This window comes from Callithrix jacchus, chromosome 7 (genome assembly GCF_049354715.1).
Source record: "Callithrix jacchus isolate 240 chromosome 7, calJac240_pri, whole genome shotgun sequence".
In the NCBI taxonomy this organism is placed as follows: Eukaryota; Metazoa; Chordata; class Mammalia; order Primates; family Cebidae; genus Callithrix; species Callithrix jacchus.
Window position 1 is genome coordinate 135,932,331 of NC_133508.1, and position 25,103 is coordinate 135,957,433.

The 25,103-nt window shown below is 33.9% G+C and overlaps 1 long non-coding RNA gene across 1 annotated transcript in view; it reads right to left on the reverse strand.

Moving 5' to 3' along the window:
- Positions 1-1,305: 1,305 nt before the first annotated feature.
- Positions 1,306-25,103, reverse strand: part of LOC128928227 (uncharacterized) — a 58,076-nt gene continuing 34,278 nt past the window's right edge. The window contains exon 2 of the long non-coding RNA XR_008473050.2: positions 1,306-25,068. This is a non-coding gene — a long non-coding RNA (uncharacterized LOC128928227). The remainder of the gene's footprint in view (positions 25,069-25,103) is intronic.

Below are 25,103 nucleotides of genomic sequence, written 5' to 3' on the forward strand. Positions count from 1 at the left end.
CAATTATGTGTTATACAAAAATATTTGCATTATGATGGAGTATCAGAGTAGCAATCAAGAGCATAAAAAGATGTCCTCTCAAAGGAGGAAGGGAATAGACAAAACCGGATAGAAGCTGAAATGTATGAGAAATATACATGTATTATCCTCCCTACCAATTTTACATCTGAAAAGATTTTCAAAATCACTGTTGGAAAATGTGCTGGGACAAGAGGGTTTGCTTGCCATCTTAACTGACATACTTTAAGTGCAAGTAGTTACTGTCTTCTTTAAGAATGAGGAAAATAAATAAAATAAAGGCCAAACTTGAATATATGAAATAACAATACAAAATAATAGAAAGGAAACAACATCTGGATGACCTAGCAGAAGGATTTTGTTTCTGAAATGATTTGCTGCAGGAACCAGAAAAAAATACTATTAGAAAACAATTAGCATTCCCAAAAGTAGACAAGGAAGCATTATTTTTTTATAAAAACAGGAGAAAGCAATTTAAAGAGACAATGTTCATATGAAATGGTAAGAGAGTAACTTAAAATATGAAAAGATTGTGATGAAATGTAAATTATATTAAAAGGATACAAATCCAAAAACTCAATAATGTCCAGGCTTAACTTGGAGATTAACCAGAAACAGAAGAAAAGAATAATAAAACAGTAGAAGACTTACACTATTTTTTTGTCTCTGATATTTCAGTTAATCATAAAAACACATATGTAGAAATATGAGAGTCAGATATACTCCATGGGTCTTGTCTTCAAATAGTATGTACAGAGAAACAAGCATATACCCATAGAACTCATCATTTTCCAGGGGTTTAAAGAACTTCTAAATGGTATTCATGTATCCCATGTTAGGTGAAAACTTCCCAATATGCAGTGGAGCTGAATAATCCAGTTTTAACATTTCCAAAACCCAATACTCCTATGAACACATCATTTTCCCCCAACTGGTTATGACCATTCAAATAAGTTTTGGAAATGCTAGGGTAAGTAATATTAAGTATATTCCATTACTTCATTAATTTTCAGAGCCTCTTACAGGCAGTGTCTCAATATGTAGCTGTTTAAAAATATGCTTACTCTCTGCCAGACATTGTTCTAAATGTTCCACACTTAAATCCTCCTAGCAATCCTATGAGGTAGGTACTATTATTTTCTGTATTATATATAAAATCTGAGGAAAAGTGAGATGAAATAACTTGCCTGGTCCACACAGTCTGTACATTGAGGAAGCTAGGATTCGACAATCTGGTCCAGAGTCTATCTACCACTACAATAAGAACAGGAAGCAGAGCACACAGGGACCATTAAACTTTTTATTTGAGGTGAACCTATCAATTTCCATAGAAGTGCTTTATAGAGCATAGCATGGAAAGTAGTAAGGTGATTGATTAGATAGATTGAACCACATATAAATACATATGAAACTTACACATATACACACACACAGTTAAATAACTTTAAAAACTAACCAACAATACAGAAAATATTTACAAAACTTAATCACCTACGAGGTAACGTAAGATATCTCAATATATTCCAGGCAGACTTTGTACATTATATATTCTTCGATAACAATGCAATGAAACTAAAAATTATTAACTGTATTAGTTATAATGGCAGTTGCAGATGTAGGGTTTCAGCAAGTTGTAAATGAAATAGAAATTTTTTCTCACAAACAATTATTTTATAAACATAGGGAAGCTCCTTGGTGTCAGGCACCTGGGCTTCTTCTATTAATATTTGCTTATTCCACACACCTCGACTGGCCATCTCCACCCTGGGGTCCAAAGTAGCTGCTCCAGTTCCTGTCTCCTTCATGTCTGCATTTCAGGCATTAAGATGAGGAAGACATACTTTTCCTTTCAGAATAAGAGTTTGCCCCATTTCATCATTCCATCACTTTCACTTGTATCTCCTCATGGAATTTAGTTACGTGGTAAACCCAGCTACAAGAGAAGTTGGGAAGTAGCACTCTTTAGGCTGGTGGTCGTGTGCTCAGCTAAAAAATATGTTGTTATGTAAAAAGAGATTAACTGATATTGAGATGCTGGAGCAACTATTAGCTTCTGATGAACAGAAAGGTTCTCTTAACTCAGATAAAAGATGAAATCAAAATCATAATTACAGAAGGTTTAAAACTGGTGAGATACTGCCAAACCTAACTCCAAAGAAAATTTAATGCTTTAATGAATTTGTATTAAATATGAAAGAATGAAAATAAATGGATTTATCATTCTAGTCAAGAAGCTAGAAATAATTACTCTGAGTATGAGAAAAGCAATGAAGAATTAATAAAGATACAAATATAGATTATTAATTTATAAATGAAAAACAAGTAGAATGATTAAATTTGAACATTAGCTCTTCAAAAGACCATTAAAGGAGATAAACTGCAGAAAGTGCAAATCAATAAAAAAGAAGTTGCATATCTTTAACATTATATATGAAAAAGAATGTAACTACAGCTATAAAGAAAAATTAATCATCATAAGATTAATAATCATATCAGCACCTAATACAGTGCCTGGCAGAGTATCTGACATAAGTACTAGGACCTTAATTATCAATTAATTAGTGAATAAACTCTGGCTTACAAAACTCTTCCCTATAAAGTAACTAATATAGAAATCTATTATAATAATTAATAATCTATTAAAATCAGCTTAAGAAAATCTTGAATTATGAATCACCAAAGCAGAGAAAAAGAAAGGAAATCAGTATTTTTCTGGCACATTCTATGTACGGTTCCTTATATAATTTTTGTCTTTTATTTCATCTTTGTAACCCTGTAATGAAGGAATACTACATGTCAAAGCTTAGAAAACTGTGATTTAAAAAGGTTCAGTTGCAGACAGTAAATGATTGAATTGGTGTCTGTACTAGTCTGCTTAATCTAAAAGTTGATGTTCTTTCCTCTGCACTTTCTCCTTAGTTTTAAGACTTCTCTTTGTCGAGAAAATCCTACCAAGTTTTTATACCTGAGCATGTCGATTTTATCTACTTTACTGGTTTAAATGTTGAGGATTTGCATGAGACATTTTTTGAAAAAGGAGTTTCATTCTTACAAAATATTTTTGAAAAAATGGATCTAGGTGAAAGGGAGCTTATCTATGCAGAAATTTCTCTCGTTTCAGGACAAACCATATTGTTTCTAATCAACTGGTTTGTTTTATCTTTAGACGTTTGTGGGCATTACAATTGATGGTGCTTTTCTCTCCTCTTGGCTGGTGGGAAGATAAAAAAAAACAGAGGCCAGTTTATCTCTAAAACCCTATGATGCAATATCCCATATATCTTTTTTGTGCTAATATCTCTGATTTCATTTTCTCCCTTCCTTTTTTTGACTTTTTGTGTCTTTATTTTATCCATGATATTCTAAATATTTTTATAAGTCATTTAAAAGTGAATGTGTCCTAGGGGTTGTGTGTATAAAAATATATAAAACTGATAAACACTTTTCCTAATCACTCTCTTATTTTTGAATACTTAGTTGCTTCCATTATACATTTCTGCTTTCCTAACAAGTTTGCTTTGGCACTAGCAATTTGAAATTGCCAGTTTTACCACTGACACATTTATGGTGGATATTATTATAACCCATATTTACTTTATTAGTAGTAATAATAGGATTTTATTATAGAAAGAGAAGAAAGTCAGGAATGGGAAGGGAAAGTATAAAGGAATTCATTTGATCACAGAGAGAACCCCAAGAATGGTGGAGAGCAAATCAAATCATGGTTGAAGAGGATATGGCAAACTCGGGCTTGATATGTTCTGAGAGTATCAAAGTGTAAGCTAGTATATTGGAACAGAGTCAGCAGCAATTTCAAGATGGTAGTATTTCCTGTGGTAAGGTAGATGATACCACCAGGATTTCAAGGCACTGTTTTTCAGTTTAAAGCAAAATTTAGCCAATTGCTAGCAGTACAGATCAGAGTCCAGTGCCTCAGAAGTCATATCTAACAGCCATCAGAGCTGATTTGATGGGAAAAAAAATATTTATTTTCATTCTCATTTTCGATAAGCTCATTGGTCTAGCAAGTTCTTAAATGTTTAGTTGTTCAATTCACCTCCTCTTTAAAACCTTTTACAAACTATCCAACCAGCTATTGAGATATTAATATTTTAATTATTAACTTGTATGACCTCTTTGTATAATGTAGATATTCATACTTTTTATTTTTGCTGAAAATATTTATTTTCCTGGATTTTTATTTAAATAGATGTGTATATTATTTACAACTTGGAGAACTTGTGTTAGATTTTTAAGTGGTGATTCCTTTTGAATGTATTGATCACCTTGAGAGATACTGCTTCAGATATAATTCCAGGTATATTAGCACGGTGGAATGCCTTGAAATAGACCAACATTCCTGTTGAGAACAATAAATGGTGATTTTTTTAAAGTGCATATGAGTTCTGCATTTTCTGCTCAATTTTTCTTATAAAACTAAAATTACTCTAAAAGTAAAGTTTACTGATTAAAAACGTACAAGTGTACTATGATCTGAGTGTTTGTGTCCTCCTCAAAATTTGTATGTTGAGGTCCTCACCCAAAGGTGATGGTGAGGCCTTTTGTGAGGTGCTTGGGTCAGGAGGGCAGAGCCCTTGTGAATGAGATTAGTACCTTTATCAAATAGACCCATGGGAGCTCCTTCTTTCCTTTCACCATGTGAAGACACAGTGAAAAGACACTATCTATAAGCCAGACACCTTTTTCTTTGGTCATGGACTTCCCAGACTCCAGGATTATAAAAAATAATTTTTTTTTGTTTATAAACTGCTTAGTCTATGATACTTTGTTGTAGCAGCCTAGAGGCACTGGGGAACTGCAAGCATAAATAGGACTAGGGAAACTGAAGATTTTGGATGGAGACAAAGTTAAAAACAATAAGCTCTTGGACTGATAATAGTTTTTTCCTCAGGATATTCGCCAATTCTGGTTTCAGGATAATCATCTGATAATCCAGGCTTTCCTCCTGCTGTAGAACAAACTACAGGGACAAAGAAAAGAGCAAAGTTTTGGTAGATTCCCAGGCTTAAAGATGAAATTTGAGATCTCTGGGGCTAAGATCCTAGCAAGAAGAGAGGGGTAGAGTGACCCTGACACTTGACAAATTTTCCTCACCGGATATTTGCCATTTTCTAAAGCTACACGGGTGAGAGCCAAGAAGTTGAACAGCTTCAGAAAAACAGATGGGAGATGTTTGCACTCTTGCCAAGTTGAGTAAACAACAACTAAAAAACATTTCTCAGCATACCAGAGAGAATGACCTAAGTAAATAAACTACGTTCTAGTACAAAAGTTGTAGATGGAGACCGGGCACTGTGGCTCACGCCTACAATCCCAGCACTTTGGGAGGCCGAGGCGGGTGGATCACTAGGTCAAGCGATCGAGACCATCCTGGTCAACATAGTGAAACCCCGCCTCTACTAAAAAACTACAAAAATTAGCTGGGCATGGTGGTGCACGCCTGTAGTCCCAGCTACTCGGGAGGCTGAGGCAGGAGAATTGCTTGAACCCAGGAGGCGGAGGTTGCGGTGAGCCGAGATCATGCCATTGCACTCCAGTCTGGGTAACAACAGCGAAACTCCATCTCAAAAAAAAAAAAAAAGAAAAGAAAGAGAAAAAGAAAAAAAAACGTTGTGGATGGGTACACTGAATGAGAACAAGCCAGACATAGAAAAAAATCATACCAAAGCTGTAACTGATCTTGATTTAGCTCAGTCTCTGATTAAATCAACCCTAACTTTACTTACTCTAACTTCCTGGCCATAAATAAATAAATAAATAAATAGTAAACTTGAACCCTCTCTGGAGGAAGATAATATCATATGGAGAAGCTACAGTGACAAAAATTTATTAATGACAAACATTTGATTATATATTACCAGAAAGGGAAAAAAAAGACTACATGAATTTTTAAAATAAGATAAAAGACGAAAAAAGAAAGAACAGATGATAATACATTAGAAACTAACAGGCAAGAACTTCTAAGTAAATATAATTAACATATTAAAATAAATACAGGAAAAATTAGAGAAAATAGATGAAAAAATTGAGAATTCCACCAGCAAATTAGAATATGTAAACATAAATAAATAAAAATTTTAGAACTGAGAAATATAATAATTATAATGAAAAACTTAAAGATGTATCTTAAAAAAGACTAGACAGTACAACAGAGGATAATAAAGTAGAAAATGAGTTAATGAAATCAGGCAAACTGAGGTACAGAAAAAACGAAAATACAGAAAGCGGAAGAAAACTGTTAGGTGGTATAAAGATCCAATAAGCATGTAATTGGATCTCATAAGCAAAGCACAGACAGAAAGGGGCAGGAGCAGTATTTGCATACACAATGGCCACAAATGTTCAGCTAATGATAGAACACATCAACCATTGAGTTCAGAAGTTAAGAAGGATAGATACAAAAGTGAAGCAATCACACAAATAGTCACAATAATAGAAACATTGCCTTAAAAGAGCATCAATACATACAAAAAAGAAACAATCAAACAAGACAATGAAGCAATATCCAACTCATCAAAGAGAATCCTATGCAAAGAGAAAATATCCTTTGAATATTAAAATGAAATCAAAATTTCACATAAACAAATGCTGAGAGAGTTAAACTAAAAAAAATTCTGATAGAAGGAAAATTATTTCAAAGGAATAAAAATGAAGAAAATGACAAAAAGAAGGATAAGTACACAAATATGAATGAATAATGATGTTAGATAACAATCATACTTGTGGCTTGGGGGCTTTATGCATACAGAATTAAAATGTATTATAAAAACTCAAAAAGCAGAAGCGGGATAAATTGAGTCAAACCATTCCAAGATCCTTATATCATCTGGGCAGTGAGAAAGTAATAACTTATATTTCAAAGATGCATGTTTTAATAATTATATTATCCACAATAAAACAAACACAAAGAAATGTATAACTAACAAAGTAGTAGAGGGAAAATTGAATAGTGAAAAATAAATGATTAATTCTAAAGACGATAAGAAAAGACATAAAAATACAAAACAGATAAGTTATAAAATAACAAATATGGTAATAACTATCAAACCCCCATAGTAATTATATTAAATTAAAAGAGATTAAATATTGAGTAAAAAGTTTAGAAATAAAACTTTTTATTTTATTTCTAATAATGCTGTTTATTAGAAACATATCTTAAATATAAGAAAACAAAAAGCCTAATTGTAAAAGGATGTGAAAAATATATACTATAAAAACACTACTCAAAAGAAAGGTGGCTATTACATTAATGTGAGAAAAACTGGATTTTTAAGACTAGATCAATTTCTAGAGAAATGCTGACCAAAGGTCAAACTAACAGAAGTATATAAAATTATAAATTTGTATATACCCAGTAACTTAACATGTTACTGTAGATGGATGATGGATGGATGGATGGATACATGGATGGACGGTTAGATAGATAAAATTTAGCAGAAGTAAAAAGAGAAAAAAGAATTCCGAAATTACAGGAAAGAGTTTAACTCACCAATATTCATAGCCTATAAAACAAACAAACTTGTAAGAATAAAGAATATCTAAAAAATACAACAAATCACTTATTGGCATAAATTGACCAGTGCATACAGTTATCATAAAATGTGTATTTTCTTTAATTGCATACTCAATTGTACTAAAAATTATGATTAGCAAATGAATAATACATGAGAATATACTCCTGGCCACTACTAAATTAAATTGTAAAATAATAACATAAATAAGTATAAAATCGCCAACTTTTGGAAATTAAGCAACATATTTTTCAATAATACATGAGTGAAATAAGTCACAATGGATACACAAAACCTATGTGCTAAATAGAGTATGATATAGTATATCAAAACTTTTGAAATAATATTGTTTCTTAGAGACTTGTTTACAGCCTTAAATTCTTACATTAAAAGAGAAAAAGAGCTGATAACATCTAAGTTTCTATCTTAAGAAGCAAAAGAAATAAACAACACATTAAACCCAAAAATGTAGACTGAAGTAATAAAGATAAGAGCAGAAATCAATGAAATATGGTAGAAAGCAAACACACCACAGAGAAATTGAACAAATACAAAATTGCTTTCTGTTTTTGAAGAATAAAATTTCTAACCGCTTACAGAGCCGATCAAGTACAATAGGTGAAAACTCACTTGCCAATATCAGGAACAAAGTAGAGGACATTACTACAGGTCCTATATGTTACACAAAAAAAACAGTCTTTCAAGTTGACTTCACCAGTGAATTCTTCCAAATCTTTAAAAAGAAATAATACCATACCAGCATAAACCTGTCCAGAGGGTTAAAAATTAGGGGAAACACTTTCCATTCTTTTTATGAGACTAATATAACTCTGATATCAAAATCTGGAAAAATATTACAAAAAAATTAATATCACACATCAAATCAACCTGTTTCAGGACTATAGATGAAAAAAGTTTCTGAAAAAAATATTAGCAAACCAAATAGAACAATTTATTAAAGTGATCAGTTTTATTATATGAACTGTAATGGTGTTTTACCAATGAAAAACAGATGAATATAATTGACATGAACAGAAAAGAATAATAATGCATAAAATTATATCAATAGATTACAAAGTTAAATATCATTTATTTAAAAAATTCTTTTAGTAAGGTAAGAACAGATGAGTCTTCTGTTCTACATAAGCACTTCAGATAAAGTTTCCACAAATACCATAGTAAACTGTAAATTGTTGAAAGCATTTTCAGAAACTGAAAATAGGACAAGTGTCTGGAGGTCTCAGTGCAAAAATGCATGATAAAAGAAATGGAAGGGAGAAGGATGTTATAGACATAAATGAAACTGCCATTTATAAAATATATGATTACGTATGTAGCAAATCCAAAAGAATATCTAGACAAATTATTGAGATTCCTAAGTGACTCTAACAGGGTCACAAAATACAGGACCAATACATCAAAATAAATTGCATATCTGTATGCTAGAAAGATAATATATAATAAAAAATTTCAAATATAACAATAGCAGAAAACAGAAGCTATTCAGAAATAATTTAATAAAATATGTACAAACCCTGTATCCTGGAAACTACAAAACTTTGTTGACAGAAATTATTGAAGGCGTAAATAAATGAAAGAATATAACATGCTCAAGAGTTGTAAGAAATAACAGTTTATAAGATGGTCATTCTCCAAAAAATGATCTAAAGATCCAACACATTCCCAATCAAAATCTCAGATGAGTTTTTATTCTGATGGAAATTGATCATCTGATTCTAAAATTTGTCTAGAAATGCAACAATCCAAGAATAGCCTAAGCAGTCTTGTAGGAGAAAAAAAAAACAGAAGGACTTTCATTACCGGTTATCATGTCTTATTTTCAAACTGCAGTAAAAATGACAGTGTGAAAAAGACAAATAGATGAAAGAAACAAATGAGAGTCCAAAAAGAGACCCACATTTATGTGGCCATATGACAAAGATGACACTGTAGGGTCAGGGGGAATACATGTTACTGATTCCATTAAATATTCATACAGAAAAATTACCATTTTTGACAACTACCTCAGCCATACAGAAAAGTAAATTTCAGAAGAATTGTAGGTCAACATTTTAAAATTAAAACAAAGAGATTAAGAAAATTTACTATGGGTTTTTTGTTGGAAGAGGCAATGATTTATTAATCAGGACACAACATGTTAATTTTACATAAAGGAAAATATAATAAAATTGATAATAGAGTTAAGTGTGTAAGTTTTATTACAGTCGACTTAAGGATGTTCAATAATCAAGAACATAGAATCAAAACCAAGACACATGGTAAAAAACACATAGACACACACACACACATACACACACATATATATAGCAAAAGTCGTATCTAGAATAAACTAAGAACACCTTCAAAACAATTTTTTAAAGTGTATAATCCAGTAGAAAGATTGGCAAAGGACTTGAATAGACAATTCACAAAAGATTATATACAAATGACCAATGGATGTGATATAAGATGCTCAATTTCAATGATCATCAAGTTAATGAAAATTAAAAACCAGATTGTGATGTCTACTAACCCACTCAGATAAAATGAAAAAGACGGATAATTCTAGTGTCGGTGAGGATGTGGTGCAACCAAAACCTCATGCAGTGCTAGTGAGAATATGAACTGGTACCAGAACCATAAACAATGGTTAAACAGTACCTTCTAAAGCTGCATATGAGCATTACCAGCAATTCCACTTCTTGGTATGTTCAAGAGAAATGAGTAATATATTCAGCATCCCAAAAAAACAAACATTCTAATGATCACAGCAGCACTATTCATTTTAGCAAAAAGGTGGGAACAACCCAAATATTCATCACTAATAGAATGAGTAAATCAATTGTGGTATATTCGTATATAATATTATAAATTCGTGAAAATAAACTACTGCTACCTGCACCAACATAGATAATAACCAAATACATAATGTTGAGTAAAAGAAACCCGACTAATAAATACTGCATGACTATCTTATATAAAAATCAAAACCAGGCAAAACTTATCTATGATTTTAGAGTTGGGAAGTACCCTTGGGGTTATTAAATCCTTGAAGGGAACATGAAAAGTAATTCTGGGATGCTGGTAAGGTTCTAGTTTTTGGTCTGGCAGGTAGGTACACAAGCATAGTTACGTTGTAACACTTCATCAAGAAGAATACTTATGACTATGCTTTTGTTTTATGTGTTATATGCATCAAAAGATTACTAAAAAATTGTAAAAAAGAATTTTTCAGAAATGTATCCCACCAAAGTCTTGATAACATACTGCAGTCCATTAGTTTTAAATAATTTCAATTCTTACACAATTTTCTTTGTGTACTATGTGAATTTAAACTGATGTTATAGCTAAGTAGCTATCCGTACAACACTTATCATTAAATCTTTTCTGCTATTGGAACATATACTTTACATATTTTAATCATTTTTTTATAAAAGTGTTTCTATTATATTCTATAACTATATATTTCCAGTTTTGTTCAGTATCTTGTTGTTCTTTTTTTTGGTTGATTTTAAAATAGACGTAATTTTCAGGGTATTCCTTCATCACTCTTCATGATTTGTTTGTATTCTCATGTGTTTACTTTTTCACGTGAATTTTATTCAAAATATTAAATAATTCTTTTCCTTCAGTTATCTTATGTAAATAAAAGGATAAATCATCAAAACTTTTCATGCAGGATTTGACCCAATTATATTTGTGTCATAAAATGAATACACAGATATGAATAATGGACTGGAGGTAGAAAGACGAAGTATGGAAGCAAATTTTAATATTAAAGGCAGGATGTGACTAGCACATGAGACAACCCTGAGAGTGGCAGGAATAAAAAGTGGTAAAAGATCTGAGAGAAGTTCATGACGTGTAATCGGTGATCAAATAAATATGAAAAACACGAAAGAAAGAATAATTAAGAATAATTCCACCTTGAAGTATTTGGCAGATGTTGATATTAAAAGCTTTAGATTTTAAATAGAAGGAGAGAGATTTGGGCTATAAGATAATGACCCTAACTTTGTAGCATTTACCTCTGAATTACTTGGCAGATGCCCAAATGAAATGATCTGGTCAGGCATGGTGGCTCATGCCTGTAATCTCAGCACTTTGAGAGGCCGAGGCAGGCTGATCACTGGATGCCAGGAGTTCAAGACCAGCATCGCCAACATTGTGAAACCCCACTTCTACTAAAAATACAAAAATTAGCCGAATGTGGTGGCACATGCTAGTCCCAACTACTTGGGAGGCTGAGGCAGAAGAATCATTTGAACCTAGAAGGCAGAGGTTGCGGTGAGCCAAGATCTTGCGGTTGAGCCATCTCAATAAGAAAACAAAAGAAAATATGACCTAGACAAGATGAGCCTTTTTTGTTTGGTTGGTTTTTTGTTTTGTTTTTGTTTTTAATAGTGTATTGCTTTGTCACCTAGGCTAGAGCAGTGGCATGAATTCAGCTCACTGCAGCCTGAAACTCCCTGGGATCAGGTGATCTTCTCACCTCAGCCTTGCAAGTAGCTGGGACCACAGGCACACACCACCACACCCAGCTAATTTTTTGTACTTTTTGTAGAGATGGGGTTTTGCCATTTTTCCCAGGATGGTCTTGAACTCTTGGGCTCATGCAATCCACACACCTCAGCCTCCCACTGTGCTGGGATTGCAGGCATTCACCACTTAGCCTGGCTTAAGCTCTTTTCTTATTTTAGATTTGAGAGTTATCAGCATGTATGGCTTAAGAAAAATCATTGAAATTACTTTTTCACTATAAGGAAAGAAAAAAAGACACACACATACACACACAAATCAAATTTAAGAGTTGACTAGTGTCTTAACTGACTGCTACTTGTAGCATTAAGGTAACTTCCTCCAGGACAAAGTGCGCAGAAATGCTCTCAGAAACCTCTCCAGCTAGAGCCCAGGTTCCTGGTCTGTTGCCTTGGTTCCAGTTTCAGCATCTTAGCTGTCAAATGAATGTGTTGAGATTGCTTTACTTGATTCCAAGCTTGCCTTTGCAATCTTGACTTTCTAATCTTTCTCTGCTCTATATTCTACCATCTCTCGGTAACTTTCACTCTATCTCTATAACCAGGTCTTTCTTCCAGAATGCCAGCCCAAGAATTGCCCTCAGAGCTCCTTCTTTGCTTGGAAGGAAGGAAGCACTAAGGTGTCCACAAAGCAGGCAGAAAACCAGCAAACAGACAAGAACCCCATGGGTTTAATGGCCCCTGCTTTTCTAATTGTCCTAATTGCCCTGTCACTTTTTTTTATCACCAATCGTTTTTCCCACATTGGTGAAAACTGATCCTACATATACTCTCTTGGCATCCTGAATATTGCTCTCCTGGTATTCTTCTGGGCATCCATCTATTATCAAAATAATTAACATATTTTCGGATACTCTGCCAAGGGAGAAAGTTCTGATTGTTGAAGTTCTTCTTTAACACCATGCCTTGACTTCGTGGCAGTCTTGTAATGTTTCTCAAAATAGTGTCATCTGAACTCTTCACAAAACCCTTCAATGCTTTCACTTCTTTTGTCTCCTTCCCTTGTTTCTCTATTCTCTTTGTTTCTTCCCAAGGTTCAAGAATTTCTACGTATGCCCATATCTTTATAGCATACAATGCTATTCTCAACCCCCTTCCACTAACTATGTTTTAAAATATATTTACCCTTCCTTTCTCTTTTCTACTGTTGATTTACATCTCATCAAGCTGTATCTAAAAAACGTTTTTTTGGTTAAGATTTCAAAGTAATTCTTGTATTAAATATGAAATCTGGAGCAATTAGCCTTCTGGTTGCTTTTCTTTTTCCTTTCTTTTCTTTTACATTTTTTTTACAGTAGCTTCACTTCACACCCCCTTCAGAGTAGAACTGTGAGAAACTTCATTACCTAATTGGCATTTTGCTGCATGATGTACCGCCCATAAGAGAATCAGTTTTAGAAATTACACAACAAATCCATTCTCACTGCATTTAGGCAAGGTTAAAAAATATATTTTCATTCTAAAAGTATTCATGAAGGGATAAACGTTAAAAAGATCAATTCCATAATAAGTAGAAAATGTTTGACATCTGGTTAGTGGGAGGGGGGATGAAAATAAGAAAAAACTAGAGATGATATAATTTCTGAATCCTTACAAGTTTTGAATATTTGAAACCTAATATAATGCTGTTTTCTCTTCTCTCTGAATTTCTCTCTCTCTCTCTCTCTCTCTCTCTCTCTCTCTCTCTCTCTCTCTCTCCCTCTCTCTCTCCCCCCCCCACTGCACTTTTTCTTCCTTAAATCCTTTAATTATAGCCCTAGACCAGCTGCAGCAGTGTGGACTGTAACTGTGATTGGCTAACACTTTAAGTTTCTTGGTTTGCTGCAACTGGCTACCTCCTAAAAAAGATTAGGCTTACACCTCAGCTCTCAGAGAAAAAGTGAGAGCACTTGCACTCAGATGAGACTAAGTGCAAGCAGATCCAGGTGGTGCAGAGATGGACTGTACTAGGGCCAGTTTATGGACTCCCTGAGATCTGCCTGAAACCACCTGCATCACTGGACCTCAGCCACTTGCCTCTCTGGTGTCAAGTAGAGCAAGAGAGGCTCTAGCGAAGACTCACACCTTCCACAGTTGTGATGTCCTTGATACTGCCACTGGTACTGCCATCTCCATTACCACAGATTTAGGAGCCTCCACAAACTGCATCTACTGACATAAAGACACAGAACCTACCCATTGGCTGTATTAGTCACGTGGAGGCTTTGCCTTCTCCAACATATATCTGGAGGGGTGCACTAACACAACCCAAAATATAGCAGCATTAATGCAAAGTGATAGACTTTAACCAATAAAGGAGAGAAAATGGAGGGAGCCAGCAAATAAATGTTTGCCATCCCTTTCTGTAATTATTATTTTTTACAATAGTTTAATATAGCCTCTCTGGAGACTTCCTGCAACAATTAACAATCAACTGGGATGCAAGGCTGTGAAAATATTTGGGAACACACTTCTTAGCCTTAATTTTTCCTTTTCTTTTGCCTTTTTAAAATTCTATCCTCAAGAAAGCTGCAACACATAAACTTTTGCCTCAAGGTCTGTTTTCCAGGAAAGCTTATGCAAGACACGGGCTAACTATCAACAAAAAAGATACCTTACATTGGCTCTTCTAAATGTTGACAACTAACCAAAGATATGGAAAATTTGAAAAAAGTATGAAAATACAGCAGGCAAATAGTAAACTTTTAGAAACTACCGTAGTTCTATTAGAGATAAAATAAATTTTAATGAATAAAAATATAAAAGTAATAAAGTGGATAAATACCCAATTATATAAAATCAATTTACCAGAAAGAGTTAATAATTATTTTGTGTGCAGCTAATAAAATATCATCAAAATGGGCCGGGTGCAGTAGCTCATGCCTGTAATTCCAGCACTTTGGGAGGCCGAGCCGGGTGGATCACTAGGTCAAGAGATCAAGACCATCCTGGTCAACATAGTGAAACCCTGCCTATACTAAAAAAATATAAAAATTAGCTGGGCATGGTGGCACATGCCTGTAGTCCCAGCTACTCGGGAGGCTGAGGCAGGTGAATTGCTTGAACCCAGGAGGTGGAGGTTGCAGTGAGCCGAGATCGTGCCATTGCACTCCAGCCAGGGTAACAAGAGCAAAACTCCATCTCAAAAAAAAAAAATCATCAAAATGTATACAGCAAAAATGACTGAAAAAGCAATAACAAAATAACAAATTCTCATAGGGAGAGACTTCAATTCACTTCTTTTAATTGTTGATATGTTAACCAGAAAGGAATGGAAATATAACACATTATTTACATATTTCTAATAACAATTTTTGAAAACCTAGAAATAATCAAAATATCGTTTGACTGATGACTTGAAAAGAAGTTGTATTGTCACTCAGAGGAATATTATGCAGCCATGAAAATTAACAAATTACAGTTATGTGCAACAACCTGTTGAATCTGAGAAACAGCCTTGAGTGAGAAAAGCATGTTGCAGACCATATAGACTATAATACCAAACTATGAAGTGTAAAATCTAGAGATAAATACATTTGTAATAGAAACTATTTTCAAAAGCAAAGGAACAATTAACCCAATGTCTAGGATACGGATTGCGTTTTGGGTTTGGCAGAGGGATGGGATTTGGAGGAAAGCATAGATACAGCCTCAGTGATATCGGTAATATCTACCTTATTAGCTGGCTGGAGGGTTCGTGACTATTTTATTTTTATGCTTCATTACTTTCATGTAAGTTGCAATATATTATTTTTATGTATCAAACATTGTAAAATAAAAAAATGTTAATTTAAAAATTGATTTTAAAGTATATGTCTAGTAAGTAGAGCAAGGTATACCTTAATTACTGAAAAAGTTGTTTACAAAAAATGAATTTTACCAATTTTTTTACCAAGCTTTAGTTACTACAGATCTTGAATTTGGTCTAGAGATCATACTACACTGAGTCTCCTTGATTCTCCATCAAAAAAACTGTAATTTAAAAAATGATAAACATTGATTCAATTTAATGAGCTGCTTTCCAATTTTACTACGTGATTTTTTTGAGTATGGAAGGCCTGTACGGTAATGTCCAGGGGTATTCAGCATGTTTTATTTAATTGTGTTCAGAAATGTAAATATAATTTTGAAACTACCAGTGAAAACGTGCTAAAAATATATCAGTATAGAGGAATGCCAACATTACTTGATGTCATTTAAATATTCTTCCTTAAATTATCATATGCTATGTATATATACTGTATAGTGTTACATACCCCCAGTCCACAACCTGCAAACCGTTAGTGTAATCAGTGCACAGAGCAACAATATAAGTGATAACCCTAGAGAACATGAAGTGCTACTCTGTTCATTTTAAAGCTACATACAGCGAAATGTGCATATATAGTCCATATCTCAATTATCCACATGCATTAAGAGATACATAATGATTACTAGCCTGTTCCCAACAGACTTGAATTTATTCACTTATTATCTGTGGGGACCATGGCAGTTTTATTATTGCTCTGATAGATCTTCTGCATTTGATGAAAATTGATATTATGACTCCCCAATTTAGAGGTCTGTAGTGAAAAATCAAATAGAGTAACATGTAATATTCATATCACAATGTCTTTTTCATTTATTATGAGGACTCAATACTCGTAAGCTATTATCATCATCATATGGTTGGGGTAGTGCTGACATCCATGACCAGCTTCTGTCTCAAAAGAAACAGTGTTGGTATGTTATTTTTTCTAAGACTTTGGACTAGCCAGGCTCTACGAGAATACAGAGTTCCGATATATGGCGGTAGTAAATACAAGAATGCTGAGTGTAAGTTCCAGCTACAAGAAGCAGAAGACCCAACTACAAGTGCCTTAAACAATAAGGAAAATTTATTACGTCACATATTAAGATTTCTTTTATAGAGATAGGGTGGTATGCGGTGGCATAATTCAGAAGCTCATGAATTTCACCAAACGCCTAGGCTATTTCTATCCTGATTTTCAGCTCTCCTCAGTGTGTCTGTTAGTCTCCCCAGACTTGCCAAATGGCTACAGCAACTTCAGGTAAGCTTCGTATAAGATTGTTAAGATGGGATGAAAAGGTATCTCCTCCTTTTGTCTGAAGACTATGGAAATAAATTCCTAGAAGGTGTTGTCTCACTTGTCAGTGATGACAATTGCATCTCTTGTCCATTCACAGAAGTTGGGAGTGGAAAGGCTGTTAAGAGTAAGTAACTGACAGTATCTGTTATGTGGAGGATGAAAAGTAGGTGTTGGAAGTAGCATTGAAAAGGTTAATTGATGAACAATTAATTACTGTACAACATCTATTACAGAAAACAAGTCTATGAATATTTGAGAAAATAAAAAAATGAAGATGGCAATATGTAGGTAAGAAAAATAAATGATAATTTTTATGACAAAAGCAAAAGTACCAGTAGAGAATTAAGTAAAACAAGAAAAAAATTACAGAAATGTAAAACAGTATTATCTTATTAGTTATGTATAGTGAATATCATTATTCTATGCATATGTCCCCTTTATCTTTAATTACATTTCCCTCAAGGGAAATAACACTCATTTTATTTTCAGTATTAGCACAGCACATGGCTTACAGTTTTGTTTTTTTTTCTGGTTCTTAACTGGACACTAACATTTTAAAAATAAACAAGGGAACCCTAGAAAAGTTAAATTATCTGCATTACACAATTTGCAATTCAAGAGGAAAATTATAATGATAAACTAAGCACTTAGCATGCATATATAATATTGTGCTTAGATTCTTAGGCTTACTGACAAATGATAAGCATAAACACTTACACAAACAAGGAGGTAAATTATACTTTAGTTCAAAGCCATCACAGAAGCCATAAAATTCCTCCCTATGCATTTTTGAATTTGAAAATATTGATGATTTATATATACCATGAACTAAATAAAAATAGTCATCAAGAGAGTGACGAGTAAATATTTAATGGATTTGTGAACATTAGACCTATTATTTTTAACTTGTTTCCATTATAGTTAAAAGGAATATTGAAAAAAAAAATCACAGTGGTGTTTTCTGCTGAAGACACCATGTTTTTAAAGGCTCTGAACTCATAAAAATTTTAAAGCTAATAGCAACCTTATAAATTATTTCATCCTGCCTCCTAATTTTACTAATGAGATCCAGGTAGATAGAGTTGAGAGACTTTTCTTTTTCCAGATCATTCAGCTGGTTAGCTGCTTACTAGGAATGACTTCCCCTCTTTGCAGCCTCCATTTGGACATTTTTCACAGGATTTTTCTGTTTTCTTCTCTAATCTGTTACTGTTCTTGATTTTTTTTTCTTTCAGTATTAGAAAACACAGAACTCCCAAACCCAAATTTTAAAGAAAACAAATAACATATATCAATAGTTTACTTAAATTTAAACAATTTCTTTTAAAAACGTAACTATGGAGAGATGAATTTTGTTTCAAGTCAGCTGTACTCTAAACCAGTGAAGGGTATTTCCCTCATAAGCTGGGAAATCTAAATACCAGTGCTGTTCCTCACAAGCATCCCATCCTCAGTGTTATCCAAAAGAATATCTAATAACATAGAAGAATGATTACCATAATTATATTACTGAACAAAAAAAATCAACATGTTTCAAAGTCCCTTTCCCAAAACTATGTATAGTCCCTGTAGGAAGACTGGTCTGAAATAGGACGTTACCTCCAATCCTTGTTCCTGCACTAAAACCTATCACTCTTCTTTCCTCCAAAGAAAAATGCCCACAAGGGCACATGACCCAACATTATCTTCTGAATACACATCTGGCTTTATATTACTTAAGTCATCTGCTTCATGTAAGCACATCCTTTAGGCAGTTTACACTTGGTCTCATTACTTTTCTCGTCCATTTCCTTTGCTGATAAAATCAGCTAGCTATTTCCCATTCAGAGATTCATTCCTTCAACAAATATTTGTCAAACACCTGGTGTATTCCTGGCATCCTAATAAGCTCTGGGGATATTTTGGTGAGCAAGAAAGACACAATTTCTTTCCTTACAGAGTATTTAGTTCAACAGGGAAGAAAGGCAATTAGATAACTAAGCTCACCGTGCTATTTGCTCTGAACCAGAAATTATGGAGTATGATAAGCACACATAACAGTGATGTCTAATACAACTTCCAGAGGAAGTTACTTTTAAATTGGATACTGAAGGCTGAGTAGGTAATTCACAGGCAAAACAGGCCAATTTCATTTTCACAATTTTGTTTAAAACTTTTTTATTTTTTAATAGAATCATTAAATGCTATTTTAAGATCTAGAAGCTTTTCATCTGGAAACTCTGTTAAGTCTTTTGTACCAGGATTTAGCTGCCACATCTCAATTTCTGCATTTCCTAGAACTGAAACAACACCTGAATTTAATTTCTGCCATGGCTGTGGTTTCTCAAAAGGGTCACTATCTAAAATATCACTTAACATAACATTTGACTTTGAGATTATAGGGTCCACTCTAGTTCCTCTGAAGTATATATAACCTCTGGGGGACACAGGAGAGTACTCAAATTTGCATGATTTTTAACAAGTTCCCTTCATATACCCTGAAGTTTAAGACTTATTGGCTGCCATCATTGAATGTATATACAGAATGTAACTAAAACCCTCTTCCCCAGTTTTCTTCTAATTTTCTCAAAATGAAGTATATTTGCCCTTTCATGGGAAAGCTATCTCTAGCTGTCCAAATGCCAAAAACTCACCTTGATTATTTCCCCATTACATTACCCTAAGGCACTATGTTGGTATATAAGCATTTCTTGGGACTAAAATGACACATGCCTAGGGCAATCACCAGTTATTGCAGCCCTCTTACTTGGAAGAAGTAGGAATTAGAAAGGTCAGTGTTCGAAATTCCTGTTTCGCCTATCTGGAGTTGTATATTTTTATCTAGGAAAATAAAATCACAGTTACTGTAAGTAACTAGCCTCTGGCCAACTCAGAAAATTGGGGCAAAGTTTATCAAAATACCCTAGAGTTTTTGACTCAAGATCCAATATTTTACCAACTAAATCATTCTGATGCCAAAGTATATTGTATAAAACTATTACTTTAGTTAGGATAAGAGTAGCCTGCTGTGAAAATGACATCTAATGATAATTCAGTGGCTTCAGGAAGATTCAACTTTACAGTGTTTTAAGTTGGGGAGAGTGCATGCTCTACATAGTTTTAAAAAAAATATTATACTTTAAATTCTGAGATACATGTGCAGAATGTGCAGGTTTGTTACATAGGTATGCATGCGCCATGGTGGTTTGCTGCACCCATCAACCCATCATTTACATTAGATATTTCTCCTAATGCTATCCCTTCCCTAGCTCCCCACCCCCTGACAGGCCCCAGTGTGTGATGTTCCTCTCCCTGTGTCCATGTATTCTCATTGTTCAACTCCCACATATGAGTGAAAACATGCAGTGTTTGGTTTTCTGTTCTTGTGTTAGTTCGCTGACAACGATGGTTACCAGCTTCATCCATGTCCCTGCAAAGGACATGAACTCATCCTTTTTTATGGCTGCAGAGTATTCCCTGATGTATATATGCCACATTTTCTTTATAAAGTCTATCATCAATGAGTATTTGGGTAAGTTCCAAGTCTGCTATTGTGAACAGTGCTGCAATAAACATACATGTGTATGTGTCTTTATAGTAGAATGATTCATAATCCTTTGGGTATATATCCAGTATTGGGATTGCTGGGTCAAATGGTATTTCTGGTTCTAGATCCTTAAGGAAGTGCCACAATGTCTTCCACAATGGTTGTACTAATTTACACTCCCACAGACAGTGTAAAAGCGATTCCTATTTCTCCACATCCTCTCCAGCATCTGTTGTTTCCTGACTTTAATGATTGCCATTCTAACTGGCATGAGATGGTATCTCAATGTGGTTTTGATTTGCATTTCTCTAATGACCAGTGATGATGAGCTTTTCTTCACATGTTTGTTGGCCATGCCGTCTTCTTTTGAGAAGTGTCTGTTTAATAAATGGTGTTGGGAAAACTGGCTAGCCATATGCAGAAAGCTGAGACTGGACCCATTCCTTACACCTTATGCAAAATGTAACTCAAGATGGATGAAAAACTTAAACATAAGACCTAAAACTATAAAAACCCAATAAGACAAACTAGTAAATACCATTCAGGACATAGGCCTGGGCAAAGACTTCATGACTAAAACCCATAAGCAAGGACAAAAGCCTAAATTGACAGATGGAACCTAATTAAACTAAAGAGCTTCTGCACAGCAAAAGAAACGATAATCAGAGTGAACAGTGAACAGGCAACCTACAGAATGGGACAAAATTTTTGCAATCTATCCATCCAACAAAGGGCTTATATCCAGAATCTACAAATAACTTAGACAAATATATGAGAAAAATAACAAACAGCTCTACATAGTTTTTAAGTGACCAAGATTCCTTTCATTGGTGCTCTTCCTTTCTCTAGGACATTCTAATTCTCTGTATTATAAGTTAGGTTGCTATAGATTCCAGTTAGTGGGAAGGGGAAGAAGAGCATGGAGAAAGCCCAAGAAATGCATGCATGATTTCCATTCATATTCTAAAAGTGAAAACCTAGTCTTGTGGTCACACATAATTGACATAGAAGCTTAGAAATGTAATCCCTGATTGGGTGGGTGCATTCCCAGCTCCAATTGTGGAAAAAGGGAAGAAACAGATAGTGGTATAAAACTAGCAGTCTCCATAATTGTCCTTTAGAAATGCAAACTGAATCATAATACTTTTGTCATAGATGGGATTACTGGCCCTATGGGAGTGGGGGAGGCTTGCATTTTTTTGTGTGTGAGCATAGAAATTAATTCATTTAGTAAAAAATGGGACATATTTCCTTTTGGAAAATAGGTCTGTGCCATTTATCTATTGCTGCTTAACAAATCACCTCAAATCTTAGAAACTTAGAACAGGGATCAGCAAACTTTTTATATAAAGGAGAAGATAGTAAATATTTTAGGCTCTCCAGGCCATATGGTCTCTGTTGTAACTAATCAACTCTGCCACTGTAGTGTGAAAGCAACCTTAGACAATGCACAAAATCATGTAGTGGACTGGATTTGGTCCATGGGCCACTAACGCTCAGTTTCAAAGAAAATTTTTATTTTATTTTTTCTCATGAGTCTGTGGGTGATAAACTGTACTCCAGTTAGCAGACAGGTCATCTAGGGCTGAATGGTCTACAGTGACCTTGCTCATATGTCTGGTGCTTAGTCCAGGGAGCCACAGCTGGTATGGTTCATCTCCACCTAATGTGGTCTCTCCTCCCAGCAGCTAGCTCAAGCTTTTTTACATGGCAGTCTCAGGACTACAAGGACAGCAAGCCCTAATGGGCATGTGCTTGTCAAACCTCTAATATTATCAGATTTGCTAGTGTCATACTGGCCAAAGTGAGTCAGCTGGCAAAGCCAGATTGAAGGGGGAGAGAAATGAGTTTTGCTCTTGATGAGAGAAACAGCAAAGTCATATTGCAAAGATGTGTGCATACAAGGTTAGGAGGAATTATTTCAGTTATCCTTGTAAACAGTCTACCATGAAGTCTTTGAAGTAATAAAGGACTTACATTTCAATTCAACTTCAGTAGGTTTTTATTTTCTCTACTAGAAAGTTACTTAAGTAGATTCTTAAAATGAACGAATTAAAATGCTTTCTTGGGTTAGAAATGTGAATGTTTTAACAATAACCTGATCTTTACATTTTATAAACTATATCAGAAAATATATGTGTATGACATTTTAAAATATTTTAAATAATTAAATTCCAAGGCCAGAAATGAAAAAAAGGATCTTAAGAATAATCCATATTGAAGACTACCTAGATGTGAGTTTTTAAGTAGGCAACTAAGCAGGGTTATCTCTAGACTGTTTAATCTTTCCTTAAATTTGTTTCCCACAGGGCCTACCTTTAAAGTTTCAAGTTACACATACTGTCTGTCATCATGATTTTTCTATGAGAGCTTTCTAAACTGTGGGGCCTATAGCAGCATCAGTCCTCATATTAACTTATCAAGAAATTTTGAAGAACTGAAGCCACGAAGTTAATCTAATTCAGGGGAATGGGTTAAAATTCCAGGAGGTGCCTTGAGCTTCTATATATATATTTTTTCTTGTGTGTGTGTATATACATATGTATATATATGTGTGTGTGTGTATATGTATATACACATAAAATATATATATACATGTGTATATATATGTGTGTGTGTGTGGATATATATATATACATATGTACACACAGTGGGAAATAGATTTTTTCTAAACTAATCATAGAAGAAATTTACTATTCGAGTATTAGTAATTGTTTATCTTATTTACAGAAATCTGATAATATTTAGGAGAAACCATTTCATCTATAAAGTCAGTAAAGTCATTTTTACAAGTCCTTCTCTCCTGGAATTTTAATGAACTAATTGAAATGCCTTCTAAGGTGTTAGAAATGTGAAACTGTTCTATGTTCTACAGACAATAGGCTGAATTAAAATGCTACAGTGATACCAGTATTGATGTTTACTATGCACTGGGAATCATGTGAAATGTATCATCCAATGAAAGGTTTTCAGAATCCTATGTGGACCTGTCATATTTAATTTTCCTTTTCAGATGAAAAAAAAAAAAAACCTTTAGGTTCACAAAGGTTGGGAAACTTGCCCAAGGTCCAGTGGTATTCTGGTAAGCTGGCACATAGGGAATAAAACCATGATTGATTTAGTGTGCCAATTTTAGAGGTGTAAATAATCTCATCTCGGCTGATTTCAAACTACCTATTATGTCACTGAGCACAATGTTGGGGAGAGATGCACAAAATCATCTATCATAAACCAGTAGGAGGTGACGCTGACACATGACTGCCAAGATCACAGATACAATACGAAGTAGGAGAGCCAGGGTTTGAGCTCCCAGTCGTCTACAAAGCCCATCCTCTAAACCATCATACAGTGATGCCTTCCCAACATAATAAACTACTCACCTGACAAATCATAAAAATTATGAATGTCAATAACATTTTTAATTTTAGAAACACAGATGTCTTTGTGTACTGTTTTGGAAATTAATACAAGAAATGTTTTTTTCAGAATTATACAAATTATATGATAGAACTCAAGGAAAAGTTTTATGCTTCTTTCATTCCATTATCCTCTCTTTTTCCCTTAAGCTTTCACAATTTCTTTGTGTTATTTCTTATTTGTATTTTATTGGGACAGTTCATCTTAAATTTCTTATGTTTGGCCCACAACAAATTTCTTTGCTGTTTCAGACTGTTTGCTGCTGCTGTTTCTTTTCTTTTTTCTTTCTAAAATAAGGTGGGGGTCACATTTTTAAAATTATTTACCCACTTTGTATCAGAGATTTTTCATCTGCAGATAGGGCTGTATGAATGGTTGATCAATTAAAATAAAACAAAACTATGGACTATACCAGAAACAAATATAGAAGGCCTGAGATAGGGGTTGATGCCTTGAAAATGGATGAGATCCAAAATTATTTGACAGAAATAAAAAAATCATTTGGTGATTAATAGGGACTCATTTTAACAATTTGGAAACAATTGAACTTTTCAAGCTGATAGCACTTTTTTCACAACATAAATAAAATTGTACTTGGGTACTCCCTTCACTTAACAGATTTTACACCAAGAATTTTTATCCTTTGTTAAAATCAGAAAGTACTCAAGAATACCATTTACCATTATCATGAATTGAAAGAATGATGAATGAGAAAATCTATTTTTCCCAAATTATCTTATATGTGTTAAGCTTTAAAAAATAAGGAAAACAATTTTGCAAATTGGTATGAATTTCTATCTGATTGGTTGAGGGGACATTTATGAAACCATACCTGTGATGATAGATCAATGCATGGTTGCACTATATGAGAGTAAGCAAAGAGTTTTAAAACTCATCAGGATTTTCGTAATTTCTTCAAATGTTTGAATTGAAGTGAGTAGATAACCAGCAAATTTTCTCGTATCTTTCTGTGAAAATATAAAGGTATAAATTAAGTTGGCTC